This window comes from Ambystoma mexicanum, chromosome 10, assembly GCF_040938575.1.
Source record: "Ambystoma mexicanum isolate Mex_15411 chromosome 10, UKY_AmexF1_1, whole genome shotgun sequence".
Lineage (NCBI taxonomy): Eukaryota > Metazoa > Chordata > Amphibia > Caudata > Ambystomatidae > Ambystoma > Ambystoma mexicanum.
This window is the reverse complement of record NC_090932.1, coordinates 196,586,879-196,608,106: the sequence shown is the minus strand read 5'-3', so window position 1 is coordinate 196,608,106 and position 21,228 is coordinate 196,586,879. Positions and strand designations below refer to the sequence as shown.

General features: G+C 45.5%; 1 protein-coding gene across 1 annotated transcript in view; it reads right to left on the bottom strand.

Moving 5' to 3' along the window:
* Positions 1 to 21,228, bottom strand: part of ATP6V1B2 (ATPase H+ transporting V1 subunit B2) — a 237,309-nt gene that overhangs the window by 72,722 nt on the left and 143,359 nt on the right. The window lies entirely within an intron of this gene.

Sequence of the window (21,228 nt, the reverse complement as noted above, 5' to 3'; positions counted from 1 at the left end):
CTACCCCATCTCGACTTTTGTCTTCGTTTCCATCTCTAAGCAAACCTATCCATACCCTGGTAACTTGTTAACTGTTAGAAAGTCAAGGACAGGGTGCACAGAGAATTCTAAGTTCTCGCGCCATCTTTCTATCAATTCTGTCTTGCATAGATCATAAGTCATTAGCAATATTTTAATCAAATACATTTATTTTCCCTAAAGAAAAGGGGTACATTGCGTGAAGGGTTACAACTGCAGCGTAACATTGATATTCACGGGTGGCACTCCTCTTTTCTTAGCCATTAAATCTAGTTTAAGTAAAATTTGCCTTTCATTTTAAAACCGATTCTCTTTTTCACTGCTCTATTTTCCGAAAAACGAACCGCACTCTACCTTCCAAATCTCTCTCAATTCACCAGCTAGAGACCTCCTTTCACCTCTATATTGTCCCTTTGAGTATAAATGCAACTTTCCAACGTGTGATTTGACTGCACTGGGTTTTCAACTTCAAATCTGTTTTCTGAACTGTATGCTTTTGTGATACCTTACTTTAGGGTTGCTAGTGATACAACATCCCAGGTACTGTGATAAAACATATGCACAGCATTATTTAAACACACATATAATTATCAAAATCCGAGTGTTGTTTTAGGCCTTTGCAAGGGGTTTAAAATCCCTCGTATTCGGTTTGCTGCCTTTTATCCCCGACTACATGCTGCTTCTTTCTATCCACTCAGAATTTGATTATTTGTGGGTTGTGTAAGATTAATTAGCAGGTTTTGGGAGCACAGAGTATGGCACCACTGCACAGGATCAATGTATAGCAGGTTTTTATACAGCACCACTGCATGGGTTTGGTGCATTGCTACGATGCAATTGTTTCAAGCTATGTGTTGCCAGTGCAACCTATGGACATGTAAATGAAAACAGGCGATGCAGTCAAAAACGATTTCTACATATAAAATGCAAATAATTTTTTTTTCACAGTTAAAAGCATATATTTTTACCTGAAATTCCTCCGTTGCAGGGGACACATTTGAGAATTAATGAACTAACCTCATTAACAAAAAACTAACATGCTAATTCATTAATAAAATAATGTGTTCTGCAGTGCAAAATGAATGGAAAATGACATGCTGTGAAAGTCATTTTAAACGCGCATCCAGATTTTTTTTTTCTTTGCTTCCATCTGCGCTCCGTCCACAGTATTTGCAGGAAGCAAAGACTCGAATAGCAGGAAATCAGTTTTGTTACAGTTTCTTACTGTAAAAGATTTCTATTGTGTGCAGGAGGAGGATAGAACATGAGGGATTCTTTTTGGACAAGCATCAGATTAGAGGCTGTAACCAAGTTTTCTTGTGGAATCTGGGGGAAGGAGAGAGGCAGAATACATTTTGAGAGAGCTTGGAGAAAGACCTGGCTGGTGGCTGCCTGACTGAAAAAGCAGATTCCGGTGCACTGCTGCAGAGACTGGGAACTCCCAGCCAATAATCCCCGGCTTGAATAACTGCAGATGCACATTCTCGCTGCGGGTGCTTTAAGTGGGAGTATTGCCACTTCCAGAAGGCGACCAACCGAAGAATCTCACATGCTGAACAAACTAGGTAATTATATATTGCAGAGTGTGGGGGCAGTGTGCATGTGTGCGAAACTATTCAGTCAGTGTAGAAGAAAGGATTCCAGTGTCTTATCATCAGGTTTAATGTTGCGACTTCTAGTTGCCCTCTTCTCATTTTGTTACAGATAATGTTGACTGTGCTATTTCATTTATTTCTGTAAAAAGAGTGAGATTGTGTTTAAGTGCAACTTTTATAATACACAAAAATATCTGAAAGCAGACGGGTAGTGCGTTTTATTTTATCTTTCCTTTGTGCATTTACCAATACAGAGCTGATGATGTGGGGAGATGTTTAGACAGTGCAATTGTCATTTTAAGGTAGCTAAAAATAAGACTTGGCTGCAGCTGTGTGCACGATTTCATTCAGTATGAGCAATTATAACTAACTGTGTGTGTTATAGCCTGTGGGAGGTACATGAGTCAGCAGAAAGAGGCCCTGGACATAGTTCACCGACGTAGATAAGTTGGTGATCGATACCGCATGTTAGCTCGCTGCCGTAGATAAGACAGCGAGGACAGCCCATGGTGGCAAACTAAAAATGAAAATGTGGTGTTTCTGAAATGTAGGCCTGAGGTCTCTCTAGTGATGACACGAACAAACTTAAGCAAAAATAAGGGGTTCTGGATATTGGGGCCATATATAAAACAAAGGAATTATGCTCACCAGAAATACCACCAATAACGCATACCAACATAATGTATACCACTAAATGTATCAGTGTGCTGAAATAATGTATGTATACTATAGTACTATATACCAAATCTAATCTGAATGCAAAGAGTGATTATTACTGAATTATTTTCATTTTGGCGGTAAGAAAATACCGCTAGGCCCCAAATCTATACAAAATACCCAACAGTTGCAGGAACACTGCAGGTGGAAACCTTAACTTGGGTGCTATCCATCCTAATTCAAAAAGTGCTCCTATTCAATTGTGCTTTGGATATGTTCATGTAGAAGGGTAACCAACTGTAGTTCAGTAGTTGTATTCTAATTATCACTCCATTGGTGATTGCTGCTCAATATTAAAATGTGTGTTATTTTTGAGAATTCTAAAAATATTGTATTTTCACCAACCGGCCTGGTTCATGGTCCATTGTGACCCGATGTATTTGTAAAAGGGGGTGTGAGACGCATCCCGGAAGTGCATTTGTAAGTGCACCGACTGTTAGACTGTTCGACTGGGCAGGGGCAGAGCTGCGGCTCAGAGATTGGAATATAATTGTACTTAATCACAGCAGTTAGGCAGAAAAGAGATCCTGCTGTCAGTAGGTAAGCTTGAACTTTGGTGGCCCTGACACTGACCTTTTGTGAGAGTAATTGCACAATGGTGAACGGCCTCTGCAGCGGCTGCAAACTCCATGAGTCGCCGACGGAGCTTCATGGAGATTTAGCATCGTTGCACTCTGATGCTTCTGGCTGTGCATCGCTATGTTCACGCTCCCAGGAGACGCACCCCATAATGGGGTAGTCTATTTGTGGTGATGTGCCTCATTTGATGTGTTCTGAAGCCCGGCTTTCCTGTGAGGCCATAAGTGTGCCCAATGAAAGATAAGGGCATGGAGGGGACGTTTGAAATCTGTCCCAATTAAAACCTTTAAGCTCACAGAAATTAATAAGAGTGAGGATACTCCAGGCCCATGGCCCCCCCCCAACTGTAATCGATGTGACATCTGACCCAGGGAGGCTATTCAGTCATATGGAATTGTGCCAACTGGACAAAAGTTTACTGATGTGTCGATGATTGCCCCGGTGATAGAGGCAGAGTTGGGGAAACATGAGGTCTTCCCTGGGTCCCTCTACCCTGGTGACACAAAGCAGGTACGGAATGGAGAGCGTCCACATGTTTAGTAAAATGGAGGAGAAAATTCCAAGAGAGGGGAGGTGTGGTGTAATGGGAAGCTATAAGGTTAATTATTCAAGTAATAACTTGGGCAATATAAAATCTAGTTCACCAACTGATGTGATATCCAACCCGGTTCAGAAGGTAGTATTATCTTTGACCATGAGCTGGCGATGTTTACTTCCTCTCAAAACCATGAGGTATGGCCATTCGAACTGCCTGCGGTCAATAATTCGAAGGGGGGGGGAACAAGTACGACTGTGCTCCTCAGAGGTGATGCAGGCGGTGACAGCCAATGCCGTTGCCATTCAGCAGATTATCAAAGGACTTATACCCGTCCCCGTCGATGAGCATGATGTGAATGAATGTAGCACGGGGTACCAGCAGCCAGTTGGGTCAGGAGGGCCAACAGCTATGCCATGACCCCATTGACAGCCCATCTGCTCTTACAAACCTAATCGACCTGGATGTTGACCTGCTGGTCAACAACGGGCACTCAGTTTCGGAGATGCCCACCATTGAACCAGAGTCATGCCCTAATGTTGACCTCACCAGAAAACAAAGAAAATTGGCTGCAAGGGCACAAAAAAGTAAGTACCATCAAGCCAAGAATCTTAGTGCGGCTGCCAAAAAGGGTAGGAATGATTTTTTTAAACATAATAAGCCTACCCCCTCTACCAAACCTCCCGCTTATTCACCAAATGATGAAGAGGAAATTGATCTACAACATCTAGATCAAGAATATAAGGTGTTACTGAACCTAGATGGCCCGCCTAAGGTACACACGATATATCCCAAGGGGCCTCCAATAAAGAAAAATACCAGGACTGTTCGCCAACAACCAGGGATCCTTGATACTGCATCTGAGGGGTCCAAAAAGATTGAGTCCCCGGTCCTAAGTGAACATAAACAATCGGATCTCCTGAATTTCTATCCCTCCTTGCACATAAAAAAGCCTCTAGAGTCTAACATAATCAAAGGAGGGGGCGGTGTTAAACCTGCCAACCTGTAGACCAGGGGTAAAGTGAATTCAGCAATATGCCATAGTGCAGTGAATGCAGAATCCTGCACCATACCTACAGGAATTGTGGGAGGAGAGAGCACAGATGTTCCACCAACACCCTCCCCTAAGGTACTGCCTAATTCACCGAGTGTAGCTGGCCGTGCATTAGGGCCGGTAGCACAATATTTGACCGGATCTGAGGAGGAAGGTCCAATTTTGACCTCAGAGATGCCATTGATTATGGGGTGGGAATGTAAGGCAGCCACCAATGGGAAAACAAGCTTAAACCGATCGGCCCTAGTAAAGGCCTTTCAGGCCATACCGTCCCCGAGAACGATTAGATCTGATGACATCGATTGGGTCCGCCTATCCTCTAAAAACCATACTAGGATGATATGTGAGTATCACTCACATATTATTATGAAATTGATATGGGCCCAACGATGGGATTTCGAACTGATTGGTCTGACCCCATCCATATTTTGTACAGAGGAACAAGCAAACACCTTTGTCAAGCAACCTCCACCTAGGCCGGCGTTGCCCATGGGGCGGCCACTGGGTAACGACCCTGCTCAACTTAGTGAGGAGCTGTTTAGGCAATTCATAACCTTTGCCGCAGCATTTGCTGGTCTGAGGGGCGGAACTCCCGGCTCCCAGACACAGGTACCTAATCCCGCTGAAGACTATTAAGAGTGAGGGACCGGGGGTGAATCTTAGGTCGTGGAACGTGTGTGGCCTGAATAATTTTGGATCATGGGCCATGCACCTCGACGAAGAGTCTCGCCGGGGATTATTTTGATCCAAGAGACTATGCACTTGGGGCAATTTGAGGTTGATGGTTACCAAACATATGTCCAGCCCGCAACAAAGGGTGAACAGGGGCGTCCCCTTGGGTGGTTTAGCAGTATTGATAGACAAAGCCAGTAGAATCTCCTCAGTATTAGTCTTAGCGGAGCACTCCATTTTAGCAGTTCACCTAAGATTTCCTGGCTACTCCACGAGGGAGATCTTGGTTATATGTCTTTACTGGAACAAAGCGACAACATCATATTTGGAAGTGTCCAATCAATTAGATATAATTCTTGAGAATGCCTTCTCTCTCGAACCTGGCATTAGGGGGATTGTGGGTGGGGGGGGGCGATTTTAATGCAACCTGCACGTAGGCGGTCAGTGATTTTGGTGATCTGCACTACCCTGTTGGTGCCGTTTCAAGAATTAATGAGAAGAGATGGGTAAACTATTTCCTGGCATGGGACATTCAATTAGTACCATCAAGCACGGGGCTGTTTACACATACTTGGTCACGTGGGACATATCGATCACAGATTGATTATGTTTGTCTCTACTGCACTACTGTATAACATCGATAGGATGCTTACTTGCGATCTAGCCTTGGGTGACCATCTGGCTTTGGAACTAACCCTGAAACAGCGCATAAGGTGTTTTACCTTTAACCCAGCTTTAAGATTAGTTGTACCTGATCGCCCCTCAATCTCATTGAGGTGGGACTTTAAACTATGTCATAGGATGGTGTACTGTCTAAGGGACGACCCCCTGATCACATTTCCTGCCGATTGATTTGGTGTAGGCTGTTTCCAGGCTGAATGCCAAAACAGGTGGATCCTGGCACATGTAACAAAGTTGGCCCTCTCACAGAATGATAGAAAGGTAGTGCCAAGTCATCACCACTGTTAAAATACTTCTGTGGTGAATCTCCGAAAAGCAAAAAGGAAAGAGTTACGAGCTCCGGGCACAGAGAAATATGACTGGTATACCCATAACCAACTTAAAATTGAAAATTAACCAAAGATATTGCAACAGGATAAAGATGTTGAAACATGAACTGATGTTGGGTGACAATCAGAGAATGTTCTACCATCTATTAAAAAATGATACCAGACAGGTGTGGTCCACGTTGGGAGCTATTGCTGGCTCAGTTGAGCCCATGAAGGAAGCCGCTGTTCGGCAGCTACTTGGGTCACATTTATACAGAACAAATATGCCCTTCCAATTCGATTTGCTAGTGCCCCTGCTCATGATTTCCAAACCTTGATTCTGAGAAACTCTCCGTGGATGGTAAATGACATCATCAGGGCCATAGAGAAGATGAAGAGCTCCCGAGTCCCGGGCCCGGACGGGATCCCACTGTGTTAGATTAAAGCTGACCGGGCCCTGTGGGCCAAGATATTACAAACCAAGTATGAAAGTATCTATCAATCTGTCATGATGCCTACCCCCGGGCATCCGGATCGTGTCCATCAGCCCCAGGAGCAGACATCCAGAAACTCATTAAAACCCCAACAGCCCCGGCTGGGGGCTGTTTGGATTCAGTCCTGGCGCCTTACGCGCCAGGTTCATCATAGAAAACAGTCCAGGCGCAATAGGCGCCAGGCTCATAGACTTTACTTACCTTATGCAGACTATGCTGCAAATGAGTCCAAGACAACGTGAGGCCTGGATGGGACTATTTTATTACAGGGACTATTTTTCACTCGGGTGTGTTTCTGGGGAACTTCTTACCTGGGACTACTTTGCAGGTTATTTAAACCACGCCCGACAGCAGCCCATGCTTCACGTTATTCTGCATCCAGCAGCGTGACGCTCAGCGTGTCTGCAAGTCAGCATCCAGTCTTCTGCCACGCCCGCCTCGAATCCGGAGCTTCTAGACAAAAGGAAAAAAAAAGGAGAAGAGGTTAGATCACGGACATTATTTGATTCCTTACCTGATTCCGGACCCAGCACATCTCCGAGCCTGGAAAGGACATTATTTCAGCACGCGTCGCTTCCCCAGCAGCAGCGCCGCGTTATACTCACCAGTCCACCGCATCTTTCGACTCGGCGCTGCCTCCATCATTTTCTTCGTCGAAATCCAGCACCTGGGGGGAAAACAAAAGGAACAACAAGGTGAGCCGAGAAAACCGACAAAGACAATCTCTTTGCCACCATAGGCATTAGGTATTATTCTTTAATTCGCCGCATCTTCCTATGCCGCACCTATAAAGGGAGAGAAAACAGCAAGTTAAACTCATGCAACTTTTACCGGACAGTGTTTGGTAATACAGACTCTTATCTGAACGCCATCAGCTGCCTCCAGGCAATATTCTTTTGGACCTAGCTGCAACCTAACGAGGGAATGAAACAAGAGTAAACATCGGACATATTGAACTCTTTGAACTTTATAGACAGTGGAGTTAATATTCCTCCTGAACTCCTCCAGTACCTTCAACCCAGTGAAGTAACTGGTATCTACGCACCCCTGCATGCCATGCAGGATGGAGAGCTCATCATTTAAAAACATAAGGTGAGATTACCAAAAGGGGATATCGGAGGTGATTAGTGGGGAGAACGAGAACTGTTGGGGGGCCATCACTAAAGTCCACGGGTGGCTAAATCCCTTTCTCCACTTGCAGGAGAATACTTCTACGAGTCCAGCAGACAAGATTAGGCGGCCCAGTCCAGACTGTCATCTCTTCACTACGCATCACGTTGGTGGAGACCGCAGCTGTCCGGGTCCGATCGACGCCCCTGTGGGAACCAGGTGAGCGTAACACAATCAGGTGTCAGCCATCCCCCCCCTCCTTCCCCCCGTCTTGGTGTGCTGCTATCATCATCCCCATCTACAAAAAAGGGAGATGGGACGATCCAAATAATTTCAGTCCCATTGCCCTGATGGATGCATCTGTTAAAATCTTTACCTATCTACTACTCGAGATGATTCAGCACTATATTGTCCTACTTGATATGCTACCATGATCTCAAGTGGGCTTTCGCAAATACATGAGATGTCCGTTAAATGCGACCATCGAGGCCCATGTGTACGCACAAACCAAATGTTCGCGCACCGGTAAAACCTATATGGCTGCACTGGACCTTACATCCACGTTTGATACGGTCATCAGATCCGTTTTATGGGAGAAGATGATAGCTTTGGCTCTTTCCAATTCATTTAGTGGCCATGATTGCTCTTCTCCATGAAAACACCAATTATAGAATCAGATTGACAAAGGAGGGGGTCATGACCGATTCGATACCAAATGAAATAGGCCTTAAGCATGGATGTAACCTGGCCGCTATTCTTTTTAATCTTTATTTAGCTGACCTGGAGGCAGCTTGGCTTGATGCAGTGATATTCCCGGTTGATATGGGCCGGTTGGCGCTAAATTGGTTGGGTTTTGCAGATGACCTGCTGTTTATGGATCGCACACCCTTTGGCCTGCAGGCGAAACTTTTATCATTCCAGTGTTACGCCTTTAAGAAAAATCTTCAGATCAATCCAGCAAAGTCCTTCATTATTGTATTTGCAGATGGCAAGAGACTGACATCTAAATTTACATGGTCAATTAATAAGGTTGTAATACCTAAGGTTCAATCAGTAAGGTACTTGGGCTATCAGCTTGCATCTAATTACTCTGTGGCTATGTGGAATGAGGTAATTAATCTAAACTGAAACAACTGACACCCCAAATGAAGATAGTATATCATCGCTACAGTCAATTCTCACTGTTGTCTAGCATACAGTTCTATCCATTAAAGGTGGGACCCATTCTCTTGTATGCTCTAGACATCTTCCCCTTGTGTTTGAGGAATTCCTGGTTTGTGTACAAGGCATATTGTGGAAAAAGGACCTTAGAGTGGCAATGTCAATCCCTAATGACAATGCATTACTTACCGTAAAAGCATTTCTGATGGTTGTATCTGCTTAGATTCACATGCTGTGCATAGTCCGACATCCAGTGGTCACTGCGGAGTATTGCATTTTGTTTTTCGTAGTCGAAAAGGGACGTCGACAAGGCGTGTCTGAAACACTATCCCTATAGTGACGTGCGTTGTACCCACAATCCCTCACGCGTCGAGGTCCCTCCGTTTGTATTTTTCTGCCCTGAGGGAGCCTTCTAGACGTGAGTGAGTACAGAAAAGAGATATAAAAGGAAGTCTATGTTCCTTCCATCCGAGCGGGGAGGAAGGGTGGGCGCATGTGAATCTAAGCAGATACAACCATCAGAAATGCTTTTACGGTAAGTAATGCATTGTCTTCTGATGTTTGTTAATCTGCTTAGAATCACATGCTGTGCATAGACTAGCGAGCAGTACCCGGAGTTGGCAGTGGGTTATGAGAAGGAACAGTAGAGAAAAGATGTCTTAATACTGCCTGTCCCACCTGGGAGTCAGATCTAGAGTGTGCATCTAGACAGTAGTGTTTTGTAAAGGTGTGCACAGAACTCCAGGTAGCCGCTTTGCAGATGGACTCAAGGGGAACATTTGCAATGAATGCTATGGACGCCCCCGTGCCTCGAGTAGAATGTGCTCTTGGCCTAAAGGGCAGTTCTCTCTTAGCAAGAGTATAGCAGAGAGTGATGCATTGAACAATCCATCTAGAAATAGTGGACTTTGAAACCGCATCCCCTTCTCTTCCTGCTGCCACCGAGACGAAGAACTGATTAGTCTTCCTCAGTGGTCTGGTTCTTTCCATGTAGAACATGACCGCTCTGCGCACATCTAGTGTGTGCAGAGTCCTTTCTCCCAAGTTGGAAGGATTTTGAAAGAACGCTGGTAGTTCTATAGACTGGTTTACGTGGAATTTTGAGATGAATTTCGGAGCAAACCTTGGGTGAGTGCGTAGAACCACCTTATCTCTGTGAACTGTAACGAAGGGGTCTAGAACAGAAAGAGCCTGAAGTTCACTTACTCTCCTGATGGAGGTGATAGCTATTAAAAAAGCAGTCTTAATAGTGAGGTGTTTAAGAGATGCTTTGTGCATGGGTTCGAATGGTGAGCCCATGAGTCTGGTAAGTACCACATTAAGGTCCCATCGGGGAGCTGGGTCAGCTATCGGGGGGTGTATTCTCTTTACTCCCTCCATGAAGGCCTTTATAACAGGGATCTTTCACCACGACACCTTGAGTTGGGAAGTGGTGTATGCAGAAAGTGCCGCTAGGTGGACTTTAATGGAATTGAACACTAGACCTGAATCCAATAGGTGGGTCAGGTATAGAACAATATGTGTGGGAGAGCAGTCAATCGGGTTGATGCTCTTACCCCTGCACCAGATGACAAACCTCTTCCATTTGCTAGAATAGCAGTGGCGAGTGTTAGGTTTTCTGGCTTCTTTGAGGATGTCCATGCATCTCTGCGGGAGCTGTAGATGTCCGAATTCTATGATCTCAGGAGCCAAGCTGCTAAGTTCATGTTCTGGGGGCATGGATGCAGGGTCCTGCCCTTGTCTTGTGACAGCATGTTGTATGGGCAGGGGAGTTTCACTGGGGGAGATAGAGACATCTCCATCAAGTGAGCGAACCATGGCTGTCGGGCCCACATTGGGGCCACCAGTATCATGGTTACTTGTTCCTGGTGCATCTTGTGCACCACCTTGTTGAGAAGGGGAGTCGGGGGGAAAAGCGTAAACAAATTTCCCTGACCATTGTATCGACAGACCGTTCCCCTTGGATTTGTTCTGGGGGTACCTGGAGGCGTAACTTAGGCATTGTGAGTTCTCCAGGGTTGCGAACAGGTCTATTTCTGGGAATCCCCATTGTGTGAAGACATCGAAGACGATGTCTTCGTGCAATCGCCATTCGTACTCTTCGGGCAGGGGGAAATCTCTGCTGAGTTTGTCTGCCAGCAGATTGAGTTCCCCTGGTACATGTTGTGACAGTAGGAACATGTCTTGTTTGAGAGCCCACTTCCATATATTTTGGGCCAGTTTGGACAGTCCTGGAGAGTGGGTTCCCCCCCGCTTGTTGATGTAATACATGGCTGTGGTGCTGTCTGTAAGGACCATCACTGTCCTGCCTTGTAGGTGTTCCTGGAAGGCTTTTAGCGCCTTGAACACCGCTAGTAGCTCCAGAAGATTGATGTGTTTGGATGCTACGTTCGGAGTCCACACTCCGTGAGCAGTCTGATGGGATAGGTGAGCCCCCCCATCCTGTGAGGGATGCGTCTGTGGTTAGAGTGGCTTCCGCCGCGGGTGTGGCAAAGGGTTTCCCTTTTCCCAGGTTTTCCTTTGTCCACCACCGTAGCGAGAGAACCAAGGCCTGCGAGACCACCACTAGATCGTCCCATAGTCCGCTGGCCTGACACCACTGGCTGTTGAGCCACTCTTGCATTGGCCGCAGGCGCGCGTGAGGTACCAAATAAATACACAATGCCATCATGCCTAGCAAGCGCATTGCTTTGCGTACCGTCACCTCTCGACCGGTCACATATTGAGGGATCTGAAACAGCATGTTTTGGACCCTCTCTTTGGAGGGGAAGACAAGGCCGTCCTTTGTTTGAATTAGAGCCCCTAGGAATTGTTTGATTTGGCTGGGGTCTAGGCTGGACTTCTTTTCGTTGATGGAGAAGCCCAACTGGAACAAAAGGTCTACAGTCTTTTGGGTATTGAAGAAGCATGTTTCGTAAGAATCCTCTGTTATGAGCCAGTCGTCGAGGTAAGGGTAAACTGGGATGGACAACCTGCGCAGGTGGGCCGCTGCCACTGCCAGCACCTTCGTGAATACCCTTGGTGCTGATGCTATGCCGAAGGGTAGCACTCTGAACTGGTAGTGTTTGCCTCTATCATGAATCTGAGGTATTTTCTGTGCGCTGGCAACATTAAAATATGAAAGTATGCATCTTTCATGTCCAATGTTGTCATGTAATCTCCCTGTGATAGCAGTGGGATCACTTCCTGTAAGGTCACCATACGAAACTTTTGGGGTTTGATAAATTTGTTCGCTGGGCGCAGATGTAATACAGGGCGCATGGTTAGATCCTTTTTGGGTACAAGGAAGTACACTGAATAAATACCTTCCGTTACCTGAGATAGAGGCACGACCTCTATGGCTTCTTTTTCCAGCAGTTGTTGTACTTCTTGAAGAAGGATGGCAAGATGTTCCGGTGTCATGCGTCGTCCCCTCGGGGGTTTGTATGTTGGGGAACTGTTGAATTTGATGCAGTATCCGTGGGCTACGGTGGAAAGTACCCAGCGGTCTGACGTTATACCCTCCCATGCTGGAAGAAAGGATGTTATCCGGCCCCCGACCGGTGTTGCATGGGAGGGGACGCGAATCTTCGCGTCACTTGGTGTTGTTGGGGGCTTGGGAGCCTCTGGGGGTGGACCCCCAACCTCTTCCTTTGCCCCGGCGCTGGCCTCTTTGGCTGTACTGCCCACTATTGGTCTGGAAATTGGTGGCAGGGTACTGTTGCTGCTGGTTTTGTTGTTGGCGTTGGCCACGAAAAAAGCGTTTGTTGCCATAGCCGCGTCTGGTAGAGGGCTTAGAGATTTGGTCAAGAGTTTTGATAGTATCGAACTCTTTTTTAGCCATCTCCAGAGCCTCATCCACCGCTTTCCCGAAGAGGTTTGAGTCTTCAACAGGTTTATTTATTAAAGACGCCTGTGTCTCCGGTTTGAACCCTGAGTTGCGCAGCTATACGTGGCGTTTTAGGAGTATTCCCTGAACCAGGGAACGTCCCGCTGTTTCTGCAGCATCCAGAGAGTTCTTTACAATACTCTGGTTGACCTGGGTTCCTTCGCCAATAATTGTTAGCAGGCGTGTACGTAGTGGTTCCGGCGCTTCTTCGGCGTCTTTGCGCAGTTTGGCCCACTGCGCGTCCGCATAGCTAGCGAGCAAAGAATTGTTGTTCGCAATTCTTGCCGAAAAGGCAGCCGAGGATGTAACTCTTTTTGCAAGGGCATATAACCTCTTGCCCTCCTTGTCAGGTGGTGCCTCACTGGTGGAAAGTGGTACCCCTGCCCTCTTTCTTGTATTGGTTACTACCAGGGAATCCGGAATGGAATGTCCCCTGATGTACAGCGGGTCTGAGGGTGAAGGAGTGAAAAGTTTTTCAATTCTAGGATTAACCCCTCTGATTAGTGCGGGTGTGGACAGCGAAGGGATGATTCTTCTCTTCACCGAAGCGAGGAGGGGAATGGTCTGACTGACCAGGGGTTTCTCCTTAATTACTCTTTCCACAAAGTCTAATTCAGGAGAGAGCTCCCCAGTGTCCAGTTCGAAATGTGCTGCTGCTCTGCGCAACAGGGCATTGAATGTGGGCTGATCGTCAATGGGAGACGTGTTTCTAACAGGTGAATTGTCAGGAGGATTTAGGTTCAGGACATCAGTGTCGGAATATACCGATGGGGATTGCCAGGGGTGAGAAGGTCCTTCTTCTGGATTTTCTCCGAAGCCTTCTCCTACCAAGTCTGGGCTGTCTTCCAGACCTTCCTCCTGGTTCCGTCCCTCTTCATCGTCCATAAAATCATCCTCCTCCTCAAAGTAATGTTCCTCCCCAGTGAGGTCATACACACTATGGAAGTCTGAGGCTGTGTCCTGGTGGGGATTGACTAGTCTCGGAATTTTGGCCCTGTGGTCCTCCTGAGGCCCTTCTCTTGGGAGTGGGAGGGTTCTGGGTATTCATAAACCTCTCCATTTTTTCCATGCAGAGATGGAGCCTTTCCATGGTTTCATGGGGTACCCCTGAGCGGTCTAGTGGGGGAAAATTAGTGTCCTGTATCTGAAAACGGCTCGACCTCTCCCACAACGTCGAGGAAAGTGTCCCGTCACCCTCCGAAAAGCCTTCAGGTGTGTTGGGGGTCCCCTCGACTGAAGGGGGTAGTCCCTGCCTTTCTTCGGGCTTTTTCGGCGTGTCTTTCGACCTCTGCGTAGCGCTCGACGTGTCTTTCGGCGTACGCTTGTGGGCGTCGGCTCCCACGATCCTCGCCAAGCTCTCAGCGACTCGTTTGTCAGCGGAGGGCTGTGGTTTCGACGTTACAGGTGTCGATCGCTCTACGGCGGCATGCGCTTTCTGCTGATGCGCGCCGGCCGATGATTTGGGGGCGGCGCCCTTATTTGCCGAAAACCCAGTCGCTGGTCGCGGCTGCGGTTGCGAGAGGGGCTTCGAACCCGAACGGTCCGAGGAGGCCGCCGGTGGAACCTGCGTCTCCTTGGGCGCGGATGCTCTCTTCGCCTTCGACGAAGAAGAGCCATGGGTTGTGTGCTTATGTGTGGTCTTGTGTGCGTCAATGTCGCCGGGGTGTTCATCCCCATAAGCAGGGCGTGAGCCGAGCCCGTCTGGGCCGGGGACAGACGACGAAGCGCGTGAGCGCTCTTTAAGGGGGTTTTCGACTTCCGTAGCGGAGGTCGTGTTATCACGTTCCTCGTCACTGTCGGTGGTAGCAACGGTGGGTGAAGCATCGGCCTTTCGACATAGCGTAGGCCGACCACCTCTTGACCCTACGGTCTTTTAGAGTCTTTGGCTTAAGAAGCCGACAAGCCGTGCAACCTTCCTCTTTGTGATCGAGGGGCAAGCAGCGGTTACACCGTGAATGCCTGTCCTTCCAAGTAAACTTGCCCTTGCAAAGCGGGCAAAACCTAAAGGGTGTCCTCTCCATAGCAGAGGCAATACATCGTGATAACCACCCCAAGGGAAAGGAAGGGGAAAAGGAAAGGCATTCTCAGAAAAGAACCAGAGATATCCCACGACCCCCACTCTCCCTACTATATATGGCCTGCGAGGCCAGGCCACGTGTTCGGCAACGCCGAAGGATCTCCTCCGCTCGTCCCCTCCGTCGAAGATCTTGCTCGGCGGAGACAGCTTCACAACAGCGTCGAGGGAGGGATCGATATGTTCTATATTAAATAGGAAAAACGACCAAAGGTCGAGGAGATGAAATCTGCAATGTCTCTCGAGGAGCTCCGCGTAAAGGCGACCAGTAGCTGGGCGGAAAAAAAACAATCTGAGGGACCTCGACGCGTGAGGGATTGTGGGTACAACGCACGTCACTATAGGGATAGTGTTTCAGACACGCCTTGTCGACGTCCCTTTTCGACTACGAAAAACAAAATGCAGTACTCCGCAGTGACCACTGGATGTAGGACTATGCACAGCATGTGATTCTAAGTAGATTAACAAACATCAGAAATGTTGATTTGTCACGAACTGGGTATCCTGCCGTTGTCGGTTAAACGGCATTGGCGCTTGATGAATTGATATGTTAAAATGTTGATGCCACCTAAACAGTCCTTATACGTAGATTTGGCTGAACTATTAAAAGAGGGGCGCCGGCCCTCCATCATGAGATTTAAATCTAAAATGGAAAAAATCTTAGATGACACTATGATTGCAAAAGATGATATAGTGTCTGGTATACCAGCATGCAAAAGGAAATTCCAAACCTATTATTGGTGCATCATGGTGGATAAAATAGGTAAGAGCAAGACTTATTGCGAGTATGCTAAATCTACTAGAAAACTGGGTGATCGTGCACATTTAGAGATTTTTCCGTGCAGCATAGCCAGAAAGGTTTACCTACGTTTCAAATTGAACCAACATATGATCAATGAAAGAGTACAATACTGGGATGATAAAGTGGTTGATAACGTAACTGGCAGATGATGTTTTTTTTACCAAACCAATAAGCTGGCAACCCTTAAAAATCCAACAATAGCTTGTCAATTTTTTGCATCACAGCGGGTGGTGATATTCAGCTCATTTTTGCACACTGTTTCCATCACATGGAAAGAGTCTGTGGGAACGATGTATGTGGGGGTACTAGTCAACGGCTTGTGTTAAGATTAATCAAACTTTTGGTCATCATTGATCAGCAAAACAAAGTGGTTATGGATGAGATTTAATCGCCCATATATTAAGGAGGTGGACGTGAAATGGCTCAAACTGCTATTTCGAGGTCGACTGAGTAATTACGGATCTTCAAACACTAAAGCTAATTGGATGATTAACTTTACAATATTCTCACCTCGGGACAGAATAAATAGCAACCATCTGGGGATGCAAAGTCGACAACATCCGCATCCCATCCGTCTGCGACCACTCCAGTGAGCAACACTCTAAATACTGCATCTTGGAATACCAGGGGACACGCCCATCTCACCAAATCTGAGAGCCGTGAAAAACCGGCACTCGATGGTTACTCTATCGAAATATCTCCGGCACATAAGGGACCTCTGGGACGCCCCTCTTCAGGCCTACTTACAGCGATCCGGACGGGCTCCGGGGTGGCAATCATAAAGGTCATAAAGCGGACTTATAAAATACTGGCAGTCCTAACAACATGGAACCCAAGTACCTCTAAGACTAAGCCTGGAACACAAGAAGTGGTAGCAATAATAAACGTATACTGGAATCCCCAAAAGACCTCAACTGAGAACATGTGCGAAGAAATAATCAATACAATCAATGAAATCGCGATCAACTACACAGCTTATAACATCATGATCTGTGGTGATTTAAACTCTAACTGCGCAATCTCTAGCTTGAAGCAAAGAAAGCTACCTACAAATTCGAACTCGACAAACCGGGGTCTGGCATGGAACAAAATCATGAAATCCTGCAACCTCCACAATTCGTCCTCAGTGACAGATTCCGACAACTTGCTACCAACTTGGGAACGTGATGCATCATCGGCCACTCTAGACTATATCTATGTCTCCGATGCCCTACATCGCAACATAGTTTCCTTTAATGTCGTTAAAACAAAATACAGCGATCATAATTTACTCAATCTCAAATGCAAGCACAAGGGGACTATATCGCAATTCTACGTTCCAGAAATTGAGACTAACTCACAACAAACCCGTCTACGGATGATTGCATCGGATGTTCGTAAACTTGAAGATCAGTTTGTAACCCTATTTTCTGAACCAATACTGGAAGATGATATGGTGAGATCGAGCTACATTCCTCTACTCTTGGCCTTCAAGAAGCCTAGAAACAACCTGCACACGCAGCCAATCCAGTATGCTCACGGATACAATGCAACACTGGTCGTAAAACGCAGAGCTCTAAGAAAATTAAGAAGAGAAGCAAGAAGTGGGAATTTACCATCTCTTTGGGAAACTCTGAAAGGTGAAACTAGATGCTATAAATAGTGGCTAAAAAACGCAAGAGGATCTTTATAGCAAGCTGACGCCGAGCAGATGTTGAAGGCACTAGCCAACAAAAAATCCTGTGACTTCTGGGCTGTGATAAACAAACCTAATAAGATCCTAAACACGCATATGATAAACCCAGTTTCAGAAGATAACTGGAACATCCACTTCTCGAACCTGTTCCAACAACCAGAAGAATCCAAGGAGGTTTATATTAGAGCTCCAGACTCACCATGGATGGATTTGACAGATGTAAGTGACATCAAATACACAATAATGAAACAAAATTCATCAAGAGCAGCTGGACCAGATGGCTTAGCAAACAACATCAAGACGAGTGGTCTAATCTCATAAGTGCAATTTTCAGACTCTGCATTGATAAAAGAATTGTGCCGAAATCCTGGTCAAAAGCTTTCATTGTTCCAATTTTCAAAAAAGGTTCCAGAGATGACCCCGAGAACTATCGGCCGATAGCACTTCTGGATGTCATTGGGAAGATATTCGCATCCATTCTCCTAACTCATTTTAGGAAATGGGCGGTTTCAGCTAATTGCTTTGATTCACTACAAACTGGTTTCCAGAAGAACGCAAGTACTAGTGCAAATATCATGTGCCTGACTATTCTTAAAGAAAGAGTCCTGAAAGGCGGGCCTCGGATCTTTCTTGCTTTTGTCGATCTATCCCAAGCGTTCGACCGTGTGGACAGGCAGAAACTGTGGGCGAAACTGAAGATTTGGGACTGTCCAAATTCTATCCTGGAGCCCTTAATCAGCCTCCATACCGACACTTCTATAAGAGTCCGCCTAAACAACGCAGGCCTTATATCAAAATCCATTCAAACTTGTCGAGGGGTAAAGCAAGGCGGCCCCCTAGCCCCGGCGCTGTTTATATCATTTCTGGGAGACTTCCAGGAGAGCCAAACAAAGATCAGAACCTTCCCACCTAAAATAGGTTCAACAGAAATTCCGAGACTGCTGTACGCGGACGATTTAATTTTACTTGATCTTACACAGATTGGCCTTCAACGCCAACTGGATAATTTGTCATCATATATCCAGGAAAACAACTTGGAGATTAACCAAGATAATGATCCTACAAAAAACGACCATCAAAAAAAGAGCAGTTTCAGTGGCATCTCAACGAGACCCAAATTGAAGTGGTAGACTCCTTCAAATATTTGGGAATACAGTTGGACTGCTCGAAGAAATCTGGTAGCATGCAAGCTATCCTATGGTCCAAAAACAAAAATCTGACATCTCAACTGAGATTGGTCGACCGAAAATATGGAAAGTTCTCACTTCAACCAACTATAAACTATTACAAGGCTAAAGTGGTGCCGTCACTGACTTATGGCATGGATGCCATACCTTCAATTCCTTCCTGCCTATGGCACAAACTGGAAGGTTATATATGGGGAGCCGTCCTGGGTCTACCAAACTCGACCCCGATAGCAGCGATCAGGCAAGAACTTGGCCTTCTGTCTTTGAAGGCAGTAGTAGACCATAGCTCTCTTCAGCTATATAGAAAAATCATCCATCCGGAGAGTCTTGAAATCTATAAAATAATGGCAACAGAACTGGAAAAAGGCTGCAGTCAGACTATGAACCAGTGGGCGGCGGATCAGAAACAAAAATTACAACAAGTAGCATGTTCCGAAGCAGAACTGAAGGACAATCCAACTAGGATAAAAACAAAACTAGAATGCCTGGATTGGATCAATACGATCGACTTAGCATCATCTTACAAACTTTTAACACACCTTCCAATGAACACTAACAAACTGAAAGAACCGATGGTGTACTGCCAAAAATACCCTGACAAACTATTGATGAGAACTCTCCTAAAAGCACGCCTAAATGTCCTACCAACCAGAGAAATTTGAGCCATTAGAGCAGGCTCGAAGATAACAACTTGTAGACTTTGTGCAAATCCCAATGACATTGAATCAATAAAACATCTACTGATGCGCTGCCCTGCTCTTCATCAGGCCAGGATCGGCTATTTCTCTGCTTTGACGGCCACCTCCTTTGTGGGAAACGAAGATATCTGGTGGAAGCACCTGATAACAGGTGAAAAGACTAAATGGCACACGGCTGCTGCTAAACTTCTGAACCTGGCCCTAGAAAGAATTAAATTGTCTCCGGAAGTCGAGGCCTGATCATACCATCAACGAATCAACATGAAAGGCCCGCATCATATATCAAACAAAAACACGAGACTTCATACAGATCAGATAGCGCTCTTGTAAAAATCTTTTTTTTAGGATTAAATGCAATAAAAAAAAAAAAAATTAAAACTTTACTTTCTTCCCCGTTATCTGATATGCATAACCTTGATTAGTACCGTCTAATGAATCTGAGCCTCAAATAGCTAAGTTTTACAGCTAAGTCGATGTGTAAATGTGATGAAAACACTGAAGCCTAAGTACTGAAGACTAGAATATGGTCCTGAGGTATGTATTTGTAACCTCCTCCTTTTGGTGTAAGAATATTAGCTTTGGGCTGAGACAAAGTCGAGGTGTTAACTGAAGATCAATACAAATTTCTTTTCTTTCATATTGTTTAAATGTTTTCTTCTTCTGGTTTTATGATGTGATTTTAGTGTAATATGAATTGAATGATTTAATCAAAATATGTAGGTCTTATACAAAATGTTGTAAAGGTTTGGTTAAACCATAAACAATCAAACAAAAAACCAAAAAGAAGAAAGAAAAGGGTTTGAGAGACGGGTCGTGTATCGGCTCAATTTGAATGAATTGAAATTAAAGAAAAAGAATTCATATTGAGCGCCACATCACAGGATAAGACCAAGTGTCCTGGTCCAGTGTGTGACTCCCGATTGAAATCCTTAACACCCTATCAGAGGTAACCATACCATGTCTGGAGGAAAGGGGTAAAAAGGTGAGACGATGAAACATTAAAATTAATCAGGAGTAGAGTAAAAATGCACACACTAACAGTTGGTGCCCTTTTACATCCAGTGTATGCAAGTTTCTCTATCTGCTGATGTTTTTCTTGAAGAAAACTGGTGGATCTGAAATCTGGAGATTACGGAATAAGCCATGGGTGAGTTTGACAGCCTCTTGTCTGCCTGAACCTCATAAGAGGCTCCTCAAACAAGGAAGCCTGGATTGTGCTTCCTCTCCTGACAGATGTGATCAATTTGCCACTAAACGCAGATTTGCACGACTTTACATTAGAGCAGACAAGTGAGTGGGTATGAAAGAAGAAGCCATTAGTCTTGTTTTAATAAAATGTAGTTGTTTGTAGGGTAGAATTCTAGAACTGGCTGTTGAACAGGAGGAAACTTGTGCAGCACACTGCTTACAACATCCTTGACTACTGCGTTTGAGAATAAGGTTACAAAATCAGATTTCATTTTAGAACACTATATCCCCATAAATGAACACCAGCTGAAGTATGATGAAGGTCATATATCACTAGGTGAAGCAAGTATTGGCAAACTCTGCGTTCCCGGCCAGGTTAGGTTTAAGACATTGTGGCTAATGAAAAGCAGATGTGTTAGCCACCCATCAGCAAAGACCTTTTTAAATACAGTCCTTCATTTCTTAAAAAATAAACAAAAATTAAAATTCAAAAAAATAAATCGAACACAAACACAGGCTCTTACAGAAGGTAGAAGTATAACATTAACATCGCTTTGTATGATCTACTGAGAAGTACATTTCATTTAGGATTACAGCCCATGTTCTCCATGGGAATTGCATATAGATGCTACTGAAAACATAAAACCAGAACCACCCCTCACTGGATCATAGAATCAAAATGACTAAGGACGGCCACCTGAGAGAGAAGCTCCACACCCCGGCATCTCTATGCGGCTAAATCCTTTGCTTTCTGGGTGCATAGTACGAGATAAAGGAGGCACCCATCCTGTGGAACACGTACACTGCTGGCC